Raw genomic sequence first — 15,137 nt, 5'->3', positions numbered from 1 at the left:
TTTCTGACTGCGGAGCTTAGGAGCCTGGAGGGAAAACACTGACACCCAGTGCGTGTCTGGAGGCAGGGGTGACCACCGAACCGGGAGCAGTTTGGAGAGGCTTCCTGGACCGAGTGGCTCTGGAGTCCCTGACACATGAGTGAGGTCACTGAAGGGAGAGGGCTGGAGGGAAGACTGGCGTTTGGTGCCGCAGGTGCCCAGGGAAGCCTGCTGGTGGGGCAGGTGGCCCCCTGGCGTGGGTCACAGGTGGAGGACCAGCATCTGGGAGCCTCGACCACGAGGTGGCGCTGCAGGCCGACAGCTGGGAGCGGCTCCAGCCTGGACTGGACTTTAGGGCCCAGGTGTTTCTTCCCTGCCTGCCAGGGCTCTGTGCCCAACCCTGCCTCCTCAGGGGTCACCCGGAGTTTCCACCTTGCCCTTGGCGGGCTGGACACCCCACACACGGGAGACCAGTGTGTTCCCGACTCCAGGTGAAAACCCGGGCGCAGAGGCTGGGCACGCCCACGGCCACATCAGCTGCTCAGGTCATCCCCAGCCCCCTCCAGCTGCTTCAAACTGCCTTCGTGTCCAGCTGCCCTCCCGAGTCCCTGGGACACACTGTTCAGGGGACAGGCTGAGGAAACCGACACTGGACTTCAACTGACCTGGGTCTGAAGGGGAGGGACGAGAGTAAGAGGTAATGGCTTTTATCCCGTGGACGGGTGCTGAACTCTCGCTGGGTCAGGCGCTGCGGCAGGCCCTGGAGACGCAGCACTGAACAGGCAGTGGATGAGACTCCCGGGGAGCTGGTAGTCTGGGCGGGAGCGGACACAGACAGTAGACAAGGTCATCATGTCATCTCTGGTAGTGGTGGTCGCTATGAAGACCACTAAAGCCGAATGTGGGGTAGAAAGGTGTGAGATGGCTGTTCCTTTTCCTCCCGCCCGCTCCGTCCCCATCCCCTTCCTCTGTCCCCCCGCCTGCAGGCTTCCTCCAGCAGCCCCCCTGGGGGAAACAGGAGTCCTGGGCTGGGAGAACTGGGTCTGCCTCTGCCTCTGTAGTCCGGACCTGCCCCTTCCCCAGCTCCCGCTTCCATCACCGCCCACCTGGTGGTTCAAGCCAGGAACAGGAGTCGGTATGATTCCTGCCTTTCCATAACTTCCTCCCATCCAGCCCAGGAGCCGGACCCCCCAGCTACACCTCTGGACACTTCCCAAACCTATGGGCTCGCTGTCCCTGCTGCCCCCTCCCGATGAGGGCTGCAGGCTCCTCCCAGCCGCCTCCATGCCCTCCGCGCCAGCTCCATTCCGGCACCGTGGCCAGAGAGGTCATTTCCAAAACCAGCAGGGCCGTGAAACTCCCTTCTTAAAACCCTGCATTAGCTCCCTGCTGCCATTAGATTGGAGACCAGACTCCTCCGTGCGGTTTAGATTGCCCTTCAGTTCCGTGGACTCTGTCCTCCAGCCCCTTCTCCGCTCCGGCCGCACCGGCCTTCCGTCAGGGCTCGGAGCACACCCTGTCCTGCTCAGCGCCCAGCTGTGCCCTGTGCTGACCCGTCAGGGGTTCCCTGACCCTTCCCCCGTCACTGCTGGTGCACCTCGCAGGTCCCCTCTATGACAGTTTCCCTGGGAAATCTCCCTTACCCTTCACTACCCTGGACTGTAACCATCTCTTTATGTTTCTGTCTCCCCAGTCCACTGGGCGCTCTTTGAGCCCAGGAACGGGATCTAGCCCGGTCCTCCTTCCCAGGTCCAAGGTGCCCAGCACCCAGCAGGTGCCCGGTCAGTGTCAGCTATTTGGGAAGTGGGCGTGCTTGTCATCACCACCCCCCCCCCGTCACTTGCATGGTGTAGGCCACAAGAGTGCCAAGCGTCCCCGAGTCCTGTGCTCCTGCCAGGCCCCATCCGCTCCCTGTGCCTGGAGCCCTGTCTCCCTGACTCGTCCTTCAGAGCTGAGTTCAGGAGTCCCATCCTCCAGGACACCTTCCTGACCACGCTGAGCATGTCGGCGGGCCCTTCCTATAGCACGTGGTCAGTGTGGAGCTCGGTCAGAGCCTGTTTCCGTGTTCAGGAGGCCAGAGACTGAACCCCCACACGAGGATTATCTCTCCAAACCTCATGCGGGGGGCTCATGGTCAAGGTTTGTTGAGTGAATGACTGAGTGAATAAAAGGAAGAACATGATACTGAACAAGTCAGCCTCTTGTTGGGCCTCAGTTTCCCTTTCTGAAGAGTGGGGACAGGAGAACATAGAACGAAGATGTGCTTGTTCAGGTTAATCAGAGCCCTGGTCTGCGACAACGGCCGGTTGCCACGGTCTACATTCCCTGGCCGCGGTGGATTTTGGTGTGGACAGTGGGCTGGGGGGGTCACCTCCACTCAGCATCAGCACCGCGGGTGGACAGGCTTGGGCACCCCCCGCCTCCACCACACTGGCCAGCTCCAGTGTCCTTGCACAAGGGCCCCTGTCAGGAGCTGGGGGGGCGCTCGGGCTGCTCCCCACTCTCATCGCATCCCCAGCACCCCCCGGTCACCTCTTGTGTCCAGCCCCAAGGTGTGGACAGTGACACCTGGCTGCTTGGGGTCCTTCTGGCCATACGCGGGGCCACTTCCGTACTCTCCCCTCAGACCCCTCCGGGGGTCTCGCAGACCCCTCCGGACCAGGGCCCCCAGCGGACTGCACGGCCCTCCCCACCTTCCCACCCACACTGACCGGTCCAGGCTCCCTTTTTCCTCCTGCGTGACCTCTGACCTCCTACCCTGCCAGTCCCACCCTCTCCGGCTGCTCCTTTTCCGGCTCTCCTCCAGCATTCCAGGCCCGCGGCTCCCGAGCGGCAGGCCTCTCCTGGGTCCCACACTTCTGCCCAGCTGGTGCAGCAGAAGCCGGGCGTGGCTGTCCTCCGGCCCGGGTGGGCGGGCAGCAGTCGGTGGGGCTGCCGTCACCACCTGCGGGCCCTCTGCAAATTCCTTCTCTCTCCGAACCTGTTTCCCCACCTATAAAATGAAGGTAACAGCTGCAGTTACCTGTCAGGATTGTTGTGTGATCGGTGGGAAGACATGTGTAAACTCACAGGCCTCAGTGCACACAGCAAGTGCTTAATAAATGTTCGGACTCACCTGCATCATCCCTTCCTCCAGGAGACCTGCTCTCTGGCGCTGCGGGCTGGCCCGGGTGCTGGTTCTCTGCCCTCGGGCACCCTGAGCTGCCACCCCCACCCCAGCATGCCCCCGCCCTGGCCGCTCAAAATTTCACTGCTTATTCCTCGACGGCCCTAAGCCTTTGGGGCACAGGTGCAGAATACAGAGGAGGAGGTGGAGGAAGGAGGGGGCACTGGCCGTCCGGGGAGGACTAGCCCCTCCCCGCTTGGGGCCCGGACCCGCCACCCGCTGCGGGGCCGGCAGGTGGCGCCAGCGCCCGCGGGGCTCGGTCCCCGGCCACCTCCCTGCCCCGCGGGAGTCCGCGACGGGCGGGAGCGGCAGGTCCCGGCCGGGCGCAGGGACAGAGGTGTCCGCGGGGCTAACTGGGCGCGGAGGGCGTGAGGGCTGCGGGGCTCGGGGCGCAGAGCCTGGCGCGGGGGCGCGAAGCGGGAGCCGCGCAGTGAGTCAGAGCCGAGCGCCAGGGGCCCGACTGGGCTGCGCGGGGGCCACGTGGTCCAACCCGTCGCGGGCGGCGGGGAGGCCCGGTTTCCATGGCGACGCGGTGTTTGCGGCCAGCCGGGGACTCCTGGGTCGCAGGCCGGGAGCAGTGATTCACCACAGGAAGGGGCGGCGGTCGCGGAAGGCCTGGGTCTGCGGCGGCCGCGCCTGGTGCTCCTGCCCCGCGCTCGGCTCGCGCCCCCGGCCCGGGCCTGGGCAGTGCGGGGCGCGCGGTGCGGAACCGAGACCCCATTTTACAGACGGGGAGACAGTCACCTGGCCGGGACGAGGGGCAGGACGGGAGTGGCAGAGCCAGGACTGGAACCCGGGCCAGTGGGACTCGGCCACGCTGGTGAAGACCCAGAGGCGGGGGCATGCGAGTTCGGGTGTGGCTAAGGCCCGGGACGAGATGGGAGGGGTCCCCATCCCCCTCGGCCGCCCTCCCTCTCCGCCAAGCCCAAGAAAGCGGTCCCCAAGTCCGGTGCAGCCAGCATCCCGCATCACTTTCCCTGTCGCCTGGTCCTGGGGGCGGGAGAGAGAGAGAGAGAGTGGGGGGGGGTGCATCGTCTGTGCCTTCCCCCATTGCCCACACTCGCCCCCGCTATTGCCGGGGCCCATCTCTCTGCTGCTGGCGGGACAGTTTCGTTCTTGATAAGGCCTGGGGGCCCCCAAACTCAGTATGAAAGAGGTCCCCCGCCCCCCCACCGCGGGGCCCTTGGTGATGGCACGCAAGCGGGAAGCCCAGCGCTTCCCCATCTCTGCCCCTGCCTCGGAAGAGACAGAGACGGCAAGCACCTGGGGACCCTTCCAATCCGTCCTCCTGGTCTTGCACAAAGAAAACAGAAGCCCGTAAAGAAGAGCGAGTTTTCCAAGGTCACAGTGAACTAGTAGAAGAGAAAACGAATCCCCTAACTCCTGACTCTACATTCTCTGATCCCAGGAAGAATATTCTTGAATTTGGCCCCAGGTTCTCAGAACCGGGTCAGGGGATGAAGGGAGGGGAGAGGGTGGACGAGCTGGGGTGCCAGCGCGAGGGGTCACACGTGGGAAGAACGTGCGCGGGTCGCGCCCCACCTGCCACGTGACCCTAGGAATGGTGGAGGGGAGATCATGGGAAAGATCCCGTTTGGCAGCGCGTGGCAGGGGTGTCAACGTCTGGGGTCACCAAGGACTGTGTGGTCTCTCACCCTCCTACCCTCTCTGAGCCCCGGGGCTAGCCCACCTCCGGCTTGCCGGGAGGATGGGTGAGAGGGCGGGCAAGTACTTAAGAATTAGGGGTGACGTGAAGGTTCTTGACTGCCAGGGAAGGCAAGTCATGTCCTGCAGGGCTGGGAGACAGCTGCCCTGCAGTGGAGAGTCGGGGAGAAGCCCAGTGCTGACCCTTGACCCCCAGGAAAGCAAGGAAGAGTATGAATTTCTGCCTCCCTCAGCAAGAACAGCTGTCCCCTCCCCTGGGGGTTGGGGGTGGACGGCAGGTCGCTGCAGACCCCGGGGGGTGCCCAGAGGCTGTGGGAAGCTGAGCACTAATTAGCTCTCCCTCCCTAATTGGACTTAATTGCCTCCTTGTGATCAGCAATTAGGAGGCTGCATCGCTTAGCAGAGGGAGGGTGACACCTCAGCCGGGATTGGTCAGGGCTCCCCTTCTGGAAGGGAGGGAGGCAGATGGCCCCCTGGGGAAGTCGCCCCGCGCCCAGCCCCTTCTGCTCCTGTGAGCCTAGGGCCGGCCAGGAGCCTTGAGGCCTCGCTGTTCTGTGGCTTCTCTGGCTTCAGTTTCCCCACTCTCAGGGGCTGTCTGGTTTTTCTGCCCAGAGGAGATGTAAGATCTGGGCCTGGACCACCCCCACCCCGGCCCGGCTCCTCTGCAGCTTTGGGGTGGACAGCTATGGGGTCGAGGTTGGAGGTGTGGGTTTGGTAGCCAGGTGGCTGGCTTCCAAGGGGTTTGAACTCCAGCGCCACCATTTACTATGACCTTGGACCCTTTGTGCTCTGTTTTCTTACCTTGAAAACGCAGCGGATGGGGCGCCCACCCGGCTCAGTCGGTAGAGTGTGAGACTCTTGATCTTGGGGTAATGAGTTCAAGCCCCACTTTGGGTGTAGAGATTACTTAAAAATAAAATCTTTTTTAAATGTTTTATTTTTAAAAAAAAGATTTAATTTCTTTATCTGAGAGAGAGACAGAGAGCACAAGCCGGGGGGCGGGGTGGAGGAAGGGCAGAGGGAGGAGGAGAAGCAGACTCCCCACTGAGCAGGGAGCCCTGTGGGGCTTGATCCCAGGACCCCGAGATCCAGCCCTGAGCCGAAGGCAGATGCTTAACTGACTGAAACACCGAAATACCCCCAAAATGGAACTTTAAAAAAATAGAATAGAATAAGATAAAATAAAATGGAGCTTATAATAACCTTCCACCCCTCAAAGGGGAAGGCTGAGGGGCAGATAGTGGATGGATAGTGGACCCATGCCACTCAGAACAGGGCCTGGCTTGGGGGGCCCCAGAGTAAGTAGTGACTGTCACACCCCGATCCCAGACCTCAGCTGCCTCGTGTAAGACGGCAGACTGAAAAATGCCGGGGTCCCACGCCAGACCGAGCATGGAGTCAAAACATCTGAGACTTTGGGAATGGGTGCTTCTGAAAGCCCCTCTCCCGAGTGATTGTGACGCCCGGTGAGGCTTGAGCCCACCGGATAGAAGGGTGCCTCCCCCACGCCCTGACCCCTGAAATACTCTCAAATAAAAGCCCCCGCCCCCCACCCCCCTGCCCAGCAGCAGCTCAGGGCCCTGATGGCTGCGTGGCCCTGGGTCACCACCTGTGCGCCCGCGGAAGCAGGTCCCGCCCGCTCACCTGGACAGAGTCCTCCTCTATAAGGTGAGAGTAATAACCCCACTGTGTTCGCCTCCCAGGGCCGCCTGGAGACACTGTTTAGCTAGTGACAGAGCCTGCTATGAAGGGAGGCGATTATATTGTTCCTTGCACAATAAACACTTATTGAGGGCCTGGCACTGGCGTGTACCTAGCATCTCCTTTACACACGGAGCTCCTGCGGAGGTGAGGCCAGACCATCAGACCAGTAGGTTCCGGGGGCCAACCTCTTCTAGCTCCTGCTTGGAGTCCCATTACCCCATGAACGGAAAGTTCCTAGAGAGAGAGCGCACGCAGGGCTCCTCCAAGGCAGGCGCCGGCAAGACTGGGTGTGCGGAAAAAGCAGAGCGCTTGAGCACTTGGAGGTTTCGGGCTCCTGAGCTGCTTGGCTCGAGTGTGGGCAGAGCTCTGTCTGGGCTCCAAGCACTTAGCCAAGGCCTGGAGATCAGAGATGGGAAGGGAGACCACCCAGCCCTCCTCAAGGAGCTCCTTAACCGGGGAGAGAGACAGAGGCATCCACGGACAGCATCACTGTGTGTGCGGAGAGATGCTGGGGGCTTAGCCAGGGTGCCTAGCCCAGCCTCAGTGGCACTTTTAGCTGCGCTGGCGGGGGGGATGAGGAGTTGGTCAGAGGGCAAAGCATGTGCCAGCTTCAGGCAGATTGGTCTAGAAGTAACAGAGAGGTCTGGATTGCTAGGATCCAGAGGCCAGGACCAGATGCCCTGGGGGCCTTCACAAGCCAGGTCACCCGTTTGCCCCTCATCCCCAGTACCGTCGGGCTACACTGATAGTTTGGAGTCTCATGGAAACATGCCAAGGTTTACGTTTTGGAAACATGGCCATGATCTGGAGGAGGAAAAGAGGTCACCGAGACAAGGGTGTGGGCACGGAGACTGGCTCGGGAACCCGAGCAGTTACCCAGGATGGAGAGAGATTCTAGAAATCGGGTCTACAGGCGGTGGGGGCTGCCTGGCCGAGGGAGATGTGAAGACCTCTGTTCGGTACCCACCGAGGGTGGGGCCGGCAGCGGGGAGATGGTGAGTGTGGAAACCAGGGCTTGCCCCTGGAGTGGGGAAGCTTGGAGGGAAGGGCCTGGGGCCAGCCTCTCCGTGTCCCTGACCTTCCCAGGACATACTGGGCATCCCTGGCCCAGAGACACCCCGTCGGGGCAGGCCTGGCCTGGATCTTCCGCAGCCCACAGGGTGGGAGCCATGCATAAGGGGAGCTCTAGGGACCCTGCTGCCTCCTCCCAGCCTCTGGCCTGAGTTGTGGCCCTGGCGAATGGGTTCCAAAGGGGAGCCCAGAAGGCAGGCTCTCTAGGCCGGAGCCACCCGGGGCCATAGGGCAGTTTGGCTGCGGGTCTGGGAAAGGCTCCCCCTACCCCTTGAATGGTACCCCACCCAGGGGCTTCCAGGACGGTCCCTGCGCCCCAGCCCCAGCCCCCCTTCCCCGGCCCCTCCCTTCCGGGCCCCTCCCGGAGCGCCCCTGGGCTTCCTCAGCCTGCTCTTTGCCCTCCCTCATTAAACTTGGTTTCTGGGAGAATATGATTTGAATTAACTCCTGGGAGAAAAATCACAGAAACCAGGAAAGGGGGGCCATGGGGAGGGGGCAGTGAGTCATGTTTCTATGTGTATTTTTCAAACTTTCCAATGGCACTTTGGGAAACAACACCCTTCTGGTTGCCAGCTTGGGCCTGGCCGTCCAGGGGTTCCTGGTTCTGTGTTGGAGGGTCTCCCCGCAACGGCCGCTACACCCAGCCCAGCCCTTCGGCTCTGCTTCATTTCCTGGGACCCTGCCCCCTCGCCCACTGGCCCATGCCGCCTCTGAGGGGCTCAGAGAAGTCCCTCGGGCAGCGGGGAGCTTCGGCCTGTCCTCTGCTGTCACTGCAGGGTGTAAGCCCGCCACATACCCCATTTCAGGGCGGACCCATGGTGCCTGAAGCCATCTGGCCAACACTGCAACTCTTGAGAACGACCGTCCACACCGGGGAGCGTGGGCTACAGGAACCGCCTCTGCCCCAGCAGCTTCCTCTCTGTGCCCTTCCCTCCTGCTTCTGTACCCCACTTTCCAGAGGCCCTGTGGCTGGGGGTGAGAATCCACCAACTCCCAGGGAGAAGCCTGCAGAGCAGAGATCTCACCCCAAGAAGGTGGGTAAGAAAGAGACCTAGTGCGTGTCTGTCCCGTGCCCCGGGAAGGGGCGGCAGAACTCCCCGTCTGCCTCCCGACTCCCGAGTTCAGCCACAGCCAGTCCCTCCCCACGGGTCCTGAGCCCTCCCCGCCTCCCGGAAAGCGCCCATCTGCTTCAGGGGGTCCTGGACTAGCTGCCCCTTCCCCTCTCCCTCCAGGCTTCTGACTACGCGGCACGGCTGCATAGCCCGTCCCCACAGTGCCCATGCCAGCCACAGCCCACGTCACATGGGCCACATCTGGCTCTCCGGGAGCATATCCTCCCCCGCTTTGTCCCCTCCCCCTTCTCTGCCTGGGGCCTGAGCAGGGAGTGCCCCTGAGGACCCCTCTTTTCTGTCCTGCCCCCTCACAGTCTCTGACAGACTCACTCCTTCCCCCTTCTTGCCACCTCCTCAGCCCCTCCCAACCTGCAGACTCGGACATCTGGACTCCGTCCCTCAGGCCCTCAGGATCCCCTTCCTCTCTGGATCCCGACTCTGTAGAGCACCCCTCTTTCTAATCCCCACTGAAGAGCCGATTGGGGGAGGGGTCTTTTTGCAAGGTGGGAGCCCCCAGAGTTGTCCCAGGGTCGGGGAAGCCCAGGCAGCCCAGGGAGTCAGTTCCCCCAGCCCAGCACCGCACCCCTGCCTGTTGCCGGCTTGGGGGTGGGGGTGGATAGAAGTGACCACACGTGTGCGTGCATGGAGGGGTTGGGGGGGAGGGCTGAGGGGAGCGGTTTGGCTCACCCTCTCCGAGTGTTCTTTTGTGAGGGCGAGGGAGGAGCCTGGAAGGGCCTCCAGCTACGGGCTCCCTCCTGCCTCCCTGCTTAGCAACCCTTGTTGCTGGGTAAATATTTGCCCCACCAGAATCTGGGGCTGGAGCGCCCGGTGTCAGCCCACGCAGCTGCCCCTCTCCTCAATTCCTGGGCCTCTCCTCTGTCCAGGTCCCCTCTCCAAAGGCCCCTGGCTGGACTCAAGGTGTGACGCCCCCCCCAACTGGCTTGTCTCAAAGCTCCATTCCTCCCCTCACAGGAGACGCCTCCCCAGCCTCCTTCCTTCGCCGGTTCCCATCTCTCCCTACATCCCCACCTGCCTTCTGTGCTCACCCCTGACACCTGGGTGAGACCCCACCCCTGAGCTAGACAGGTCCCCGCCACATCCTACGGGGAGCCCAGCCTGGCTTCGCCTGGGGCTAAGTCTTGGTGCTGAGAACCAGGACCTCACCTCTGCTTCTAGAGGAAGTACAGCCCCACCCCTAAGCCTCAGCTCAGGTCCCCCAAGCTCCAAGGGGAGAGAGATCAAGGGATGTGGGATGTTTTGATGAATACCCACCCGTCTTCCATCCACCATCCCCAGGGAGCTTCTCTTCAGGAAGCCGGCACCATTTTCACCTCCTCTGGGGGTAGCACTGAGGGAACCATGGCCAAGAGGAAACAGATGCCCCCTCCGCCCCTCCCTGGGCAGCCTGACGGTGCTCCGGCCTCGGCCTGTACATCCTGTCCCCCCTCCAGTAAGGGCCCTGATGCCCTACACCTCCTCCAGGGGTCTCCTGTCCCCTGTCCCTGTAACGAAGAACCCTGCAGGGTCCAGGATGGCAGGCTCCCAGGGCCCCGGCAGGCTCTCAGGGCGCTGGGGAAGCTGGGCTTACCGGCACGGGGAGGCCAGTGCATTGATCTGGCGCAGGCCCTCCGGAGAGTATCACCAGGGAATCTGGGCAGTTGGCCCCAGGCAGGTCTGAGAAAGAGGGGTTGGCCTGTGCACTGCTCTAAGACTCCTCCCAGCTCTGGAGTTCTGGCTTCTGGGGAATGAAATGATGAAACTCTGGCCAAAGGCAGTCCTGTCGCCATCCCTGGGGGCCCTCCTGGAGCTCCCGTGTCCAGCCCATCCGCCTGTCCGCCGGTAGCCCCAGCCCCTTCTCCGGGAAAGGGCCCAGGGCTCTGCCCCATCCGTCAGGAAATCTCCCGAAAATTCACCACCAGCCTCCCCGCCGGAGTTCACTGGGCCTGTAGACACCCCTGGCTGCAGGCCCCGGGTCGCCTTCCGAGGGCGCCCAGAGGGGCTGGGGGCGCTGGGACCTGCAGGATCTATCTACCCTGCCGCTCAGACACGCCGAGGGGAGGGAGCCCGCCCGGGTGGCCGCAGAGCTGCCAACACTTGGTCCAAGAGAGATTTTCGTCCCGTTCACAAATAGGGCCTCCGCGCAGCAACCGGGCGAGCGCGAAGGGACAGCTGTAGCGGGCCCCGTGGGTGCGGCGCGTCCCGCGGAGCCCACGGCGGGGCCCCCGATTCCAGCCCCACGCGCGGATGGAGGGGCGGCTGGGGGGCTCCTCTCCTGCCTCCCCTCCCGGGAGCGCGCGGCGGCCTGCGGCTCGGGGACCCTCGGCAGCCCCGGGGCCTGGCGTTGTGGCGCTTGTTTGTTTCCTTGGCAACAGGGAGAGGAAACCCCCGCTCGCGAGGCCGGGGAGTCCCCGGCAACCGCGCACACACACACACACACACACACACACACTCGCGGCCTCACGCGCAGCCGCCCACGCGCAGGACCTGCGTCAGCACCGCCGGCCGGCAGCCGCCTCGGGGCCGGGGCGGGGACGCCGGGCGCGGCGGGAGGGCGGCCCCGGCTGCTCGCCGCCCCTCCCCCGCCCCGGGCCCCGCCCCTTCCCATCCGCCTGCCCTCCCCCACCTCCAGCAGGTGCGTGGGGGGTGGGGAGGGAGAGCGGCGGGCGGGCCCGGGGCCTACTGGGGAGGTGGCAAGGAAAGGGTCGCGCGGGTTGCGGCCCGCCTGGCCCGAGTCTGGGCGCGGGTGACAGTAAGGGGCACTGCGCTGCTGTCGTGTCTCTTGACGCTTCCGGGAAGCTGGGTGGACTACCTGGGCCCAGTCTGGTGGGGGAGGGGTCGGGGGCGTGGTCCGGTGTGTGGGGAAGGAGCTCCGGGTCCGACTCCAGGATCTCGCTGCGGGACTGGTCTTCTTGGGGTCTGGGCCGAAGAGAAGTGGGGTGTAGCTAAGCTGGAGGTGGACAGCTGGGGTTTGGGGCCTGCTCCTGTCCCCTGTCAGCTGGGTGGCCTTGAGCAAGGCAGTTCACCCGCTCAGACCTCCCCATCCTCATGTGTATTGGGGGACATCAAGGTGCTCGCTCTGGGCCCTGCAAGGATGCTTGGAGAAGGTTAAGATAGCGATCTTGTGTGTGGGGAGGGGAGACCTTGCCTAGGTGTGAGGGTGAGGGGTTGGCTCTCTACCCCATTATCCGCCACCCCTTTGGCCTGGCTGGAGCCGTGAGGGAAGACTGGCTCCGGCTCAGCGCCTCATTAGGCTGGAGGGGGAGAGTGAGTGGGAGCTCTTCCACGCGGCCCCCGGCCCAGCGCCCGGTGCCTGGCAGACGCTTTAAGAACAGGTACAGGTACCCCTTCCTTCCTCAAGGCCGCCCTGATCATCTGTGCGGGACTCACTCAGCAACTCAGCACCTGTTGAGTACCAGGCCCCCAGAGCAGAGGATGAATGACAGGGACCTGCCCTCAAGAACTCACTATCAAGGGATTTCCAGACCTTGGCCTTGAGTCCCCAAATCACTCCCCCACCGTACACCAGTCCCTAGACCCTCCTCCAAAGAGTCAGTCCTTCCCACTGCTGTGGGGGGAGCACAGCTGCCTCCCCAGTGGCCTGGGACCCGGGTGAAGCCTCTCCCCTCCACCGTCCGCGATGATAGCCTAATGGCAAGATCTTCGCTTCCAGAGTCAGGCCGACCTGTGTCAGAATTCCAGTTCTGCTACTAACTAACCACAAGACCTTGGGCAGGTGGTTCTCAGCAGGAAGAGGTTTTGCCTCATGGAAAACGTTTGGCAACATCCAAAGGCCTTTTGGATTGGCTCAGCTGGTCGAGGAGGTGCTCCTGGCATTTAGTGGGTAGAGGCCGGGAACCTCCCCCCCCCATAACAAAGAAACCTCCAGCCCCAAATGCTGGGAGCTCGGAGGCCCTGCCTTAAGTGAAGAATTTAACTTTCCAGGCTTCGGTTTCCTCCTCTGTAAAACACGGCTATTTCTAGTCTCTAGCCTGCAGAGCTACGGTGGGGGCTCACCAAGGTGGCCCCTCACAGCCGCCCGTGCCTCCACCTACTCCCTGCCCCACTCACCAGTCATCATTAGCTTCTGGAATCCCTACTGGTCCGGGTCCCCCACCCCCCCACCCCGCTCCCTCCAGCTTCCCTGGTGTCCTGGCCAGGGCCTCCTCAGCCTCTTCCCCTCTCAGAACCCGCACCCCCGAGTTCTTGCGTCTGGGGGCCCCCGCTCCTTTGGCACCTTTGCCCAGGCTTCCTCTAAGCACCAGGCCACCCCAGCACTTCCCACGCCTTCCACCGAAGTGGCATAAGAGAGCGAAGCGTGTCCTGGATTTGGCTCAGGCTGCTTGGTCCAGGCTCCGAGCTCAGCCGATTACTTAGAATCTAGTTTTGGGAAAGTGAGTCTTACCTTTGGGAAAGTGAGCGTCTCCAGCCGCGAGGGGGTTCTGTGGACCAAGCTGAGAATGTGCAACGGTGAACTTGACTGGAAAAGTGTCACTCACTGTCCAGCATCGTCCCACTGTGTGTCTGTATTTAAATATTTATTTAAGTAATCTCTACACCCAAGGTGGGGCTCGAACTCATGAGCCTGAGATCCAGTGATGTACTCTACTGACCACAGAGCCAGCCAGGTGTCCCCAAGTGTGTATCACTTAATCCCTGCAGCGTCCTTGTTTTATAGACCAGGAAAGGGAGGCTAGAGTCACACCCCTGAGAGCAGGGCCCGGCGCACTCAGCTCAGGTAAGAAACTCTGAGCGGCTCCTGTGAGCCACATGTTAGGAACAGAGCAGGTGTTAGGGACACAGATGACCGAGACTTGGTCCCTCCTGTCTCTCACAGCACTTTTGGGAGGAAGGCTCATGGAGGAAGGGAGGCACGGCATGCCTTGTGCCCTTCTCCAGGGTCACTTCCTCAAGACAGGTGCCACCTCCACCGCCCTGGCCACGCCTTGGACTCACCCCTGTATTCTGATAATACTCATTCCTGCTCCAGCTCTCCGGCCTCGGCCTCTGGCTTCCATCAGGAATTCACTCTCCAGTCCAGAGTCCTCTGCTGTTCTGCAGCTGCCGCGCTTGCTCGTGCTTCTCCCTTGGTCTCCCCACCAGTGGACACAGTAGTAGCCTTGCCTCTTCTGGGCACCTTGCCCATGTTGCAGGTGAGGAACGGAGGCCCTGAGAATCCAGTAGCAGAGCGAGGAGGGAGAGGCAGGACTGGAACCTGGTCCCCAGACTGATGGAATGGGAGTTAGGATCGAATATTCAGGATCGAGGCCCACTTTGAAGTTTGGATTTAGGATTGAGGCTTTCAGTGCTGGTGGTAAGAGAGGGGAGACCCTTCGGAAAGAGCCTACAGTGAAATCTGGGCTAAGAGTCCACCCCCCTCCTTTCTCCTGCCTCTTTTCCACAAAGATGAGGAGGTCTGGGATAGGAAGGGTTAAGTGTGGTTTTGCTTCCCTGGCCAGGAAGGGAAGCTGGGCCTGTCTGGGACTGGGTGGGGCAGAGGGGGGGCTCAGTGCCCGGAGGTGGGGGGGCCTGAGGCGGTGGGAACAGTATGAGCCCTGTGCCTCACGTTCCACTGGCTAACCCACCCCGCCTCCGCTCCTAGTTTGGGGAACAGAAGAGGGAGAAGCAGAACAAGACTTTTTGTTTTGTCTGGGAAGCTGAGAGTGGGGGCCACGCCCTGGGGGAGAGGGCCGCCTGGGGGGCTGGCTGTGTCCTGGATCCCTTGCTTGGGTGTGTCCTGGACGGTCACCATCACAGAGATGGGAAACTCAAGCATCCCCTCCACGGCTCCCCTCCATAAATACTCAGAGTTCCCATCCTAACCCCACTCCAACCCCTGTGTCCTCTGAGGCTGGGCTCCAGAACCCAGGGAAGAGGGCCCTCCCTGCTCTGCTTCCCTTTCCTATTACAGAAACCCTGATATCCCGGAGCTTTAGGCATTAGCAACATAATTGAGTTTTCTGGGTTCTTCACCAGAGCAGAAGTCATGGGAGGCACAGGGGCAGGATGTGAACTCATGTGGGTTCTGGAGCCTGGGCCCTGCTGCCTCTTAGAGAAGGAATGATTTGGGGACTCAAGGCCAAGGTCTGGAAATCCCTTTATAGTGAATTCTTGAGGGCAGGTTCCCGTCATTCTGAGGCCCTGTGAGCAGAGGACGGATGATGGGTTAGAGAAGGAGAGGTGGTGGGTGCCCCCCCCCCCCGGGCTAGGATTGCTACAGGGCTGATCAGAGGAGTGCTTGGTGAGGCCTGGGGTGGGGACATCTGGGGACGTCCCCTGGGTGATCAGTGGCAAAGCCGACCTGGCCAGGGAGGTCTGTAGTGATAAGTGCAGCTGGAGGGCTGTGGGGTCTCTGCTGTCCCAGCCCCCCAACACCGCCTCTCTGGCTGAAACCAGGACAGAGACCCACCACTGGCTGTCCAGCCCCTGCCCTGCTCCCCCTT

Source organism: Mustela erminea, chromosome 17, assembly GCF_009829155.1.
Source record: "Mustela erminea isolate mMusErm1 chromosome 17, mMusErm1.Pri, whole genome shotgun sequence".
NCBI lineage: Eukaryota > Metazoa > Chordata > Mammalia > Carnivora > Mustelidae > Mustela > Mustela erminea.
The sequence above is the reverse complement of the archived record's forward strand: the minus strand, read 5'-3'. Positions refer to the sequence as shown.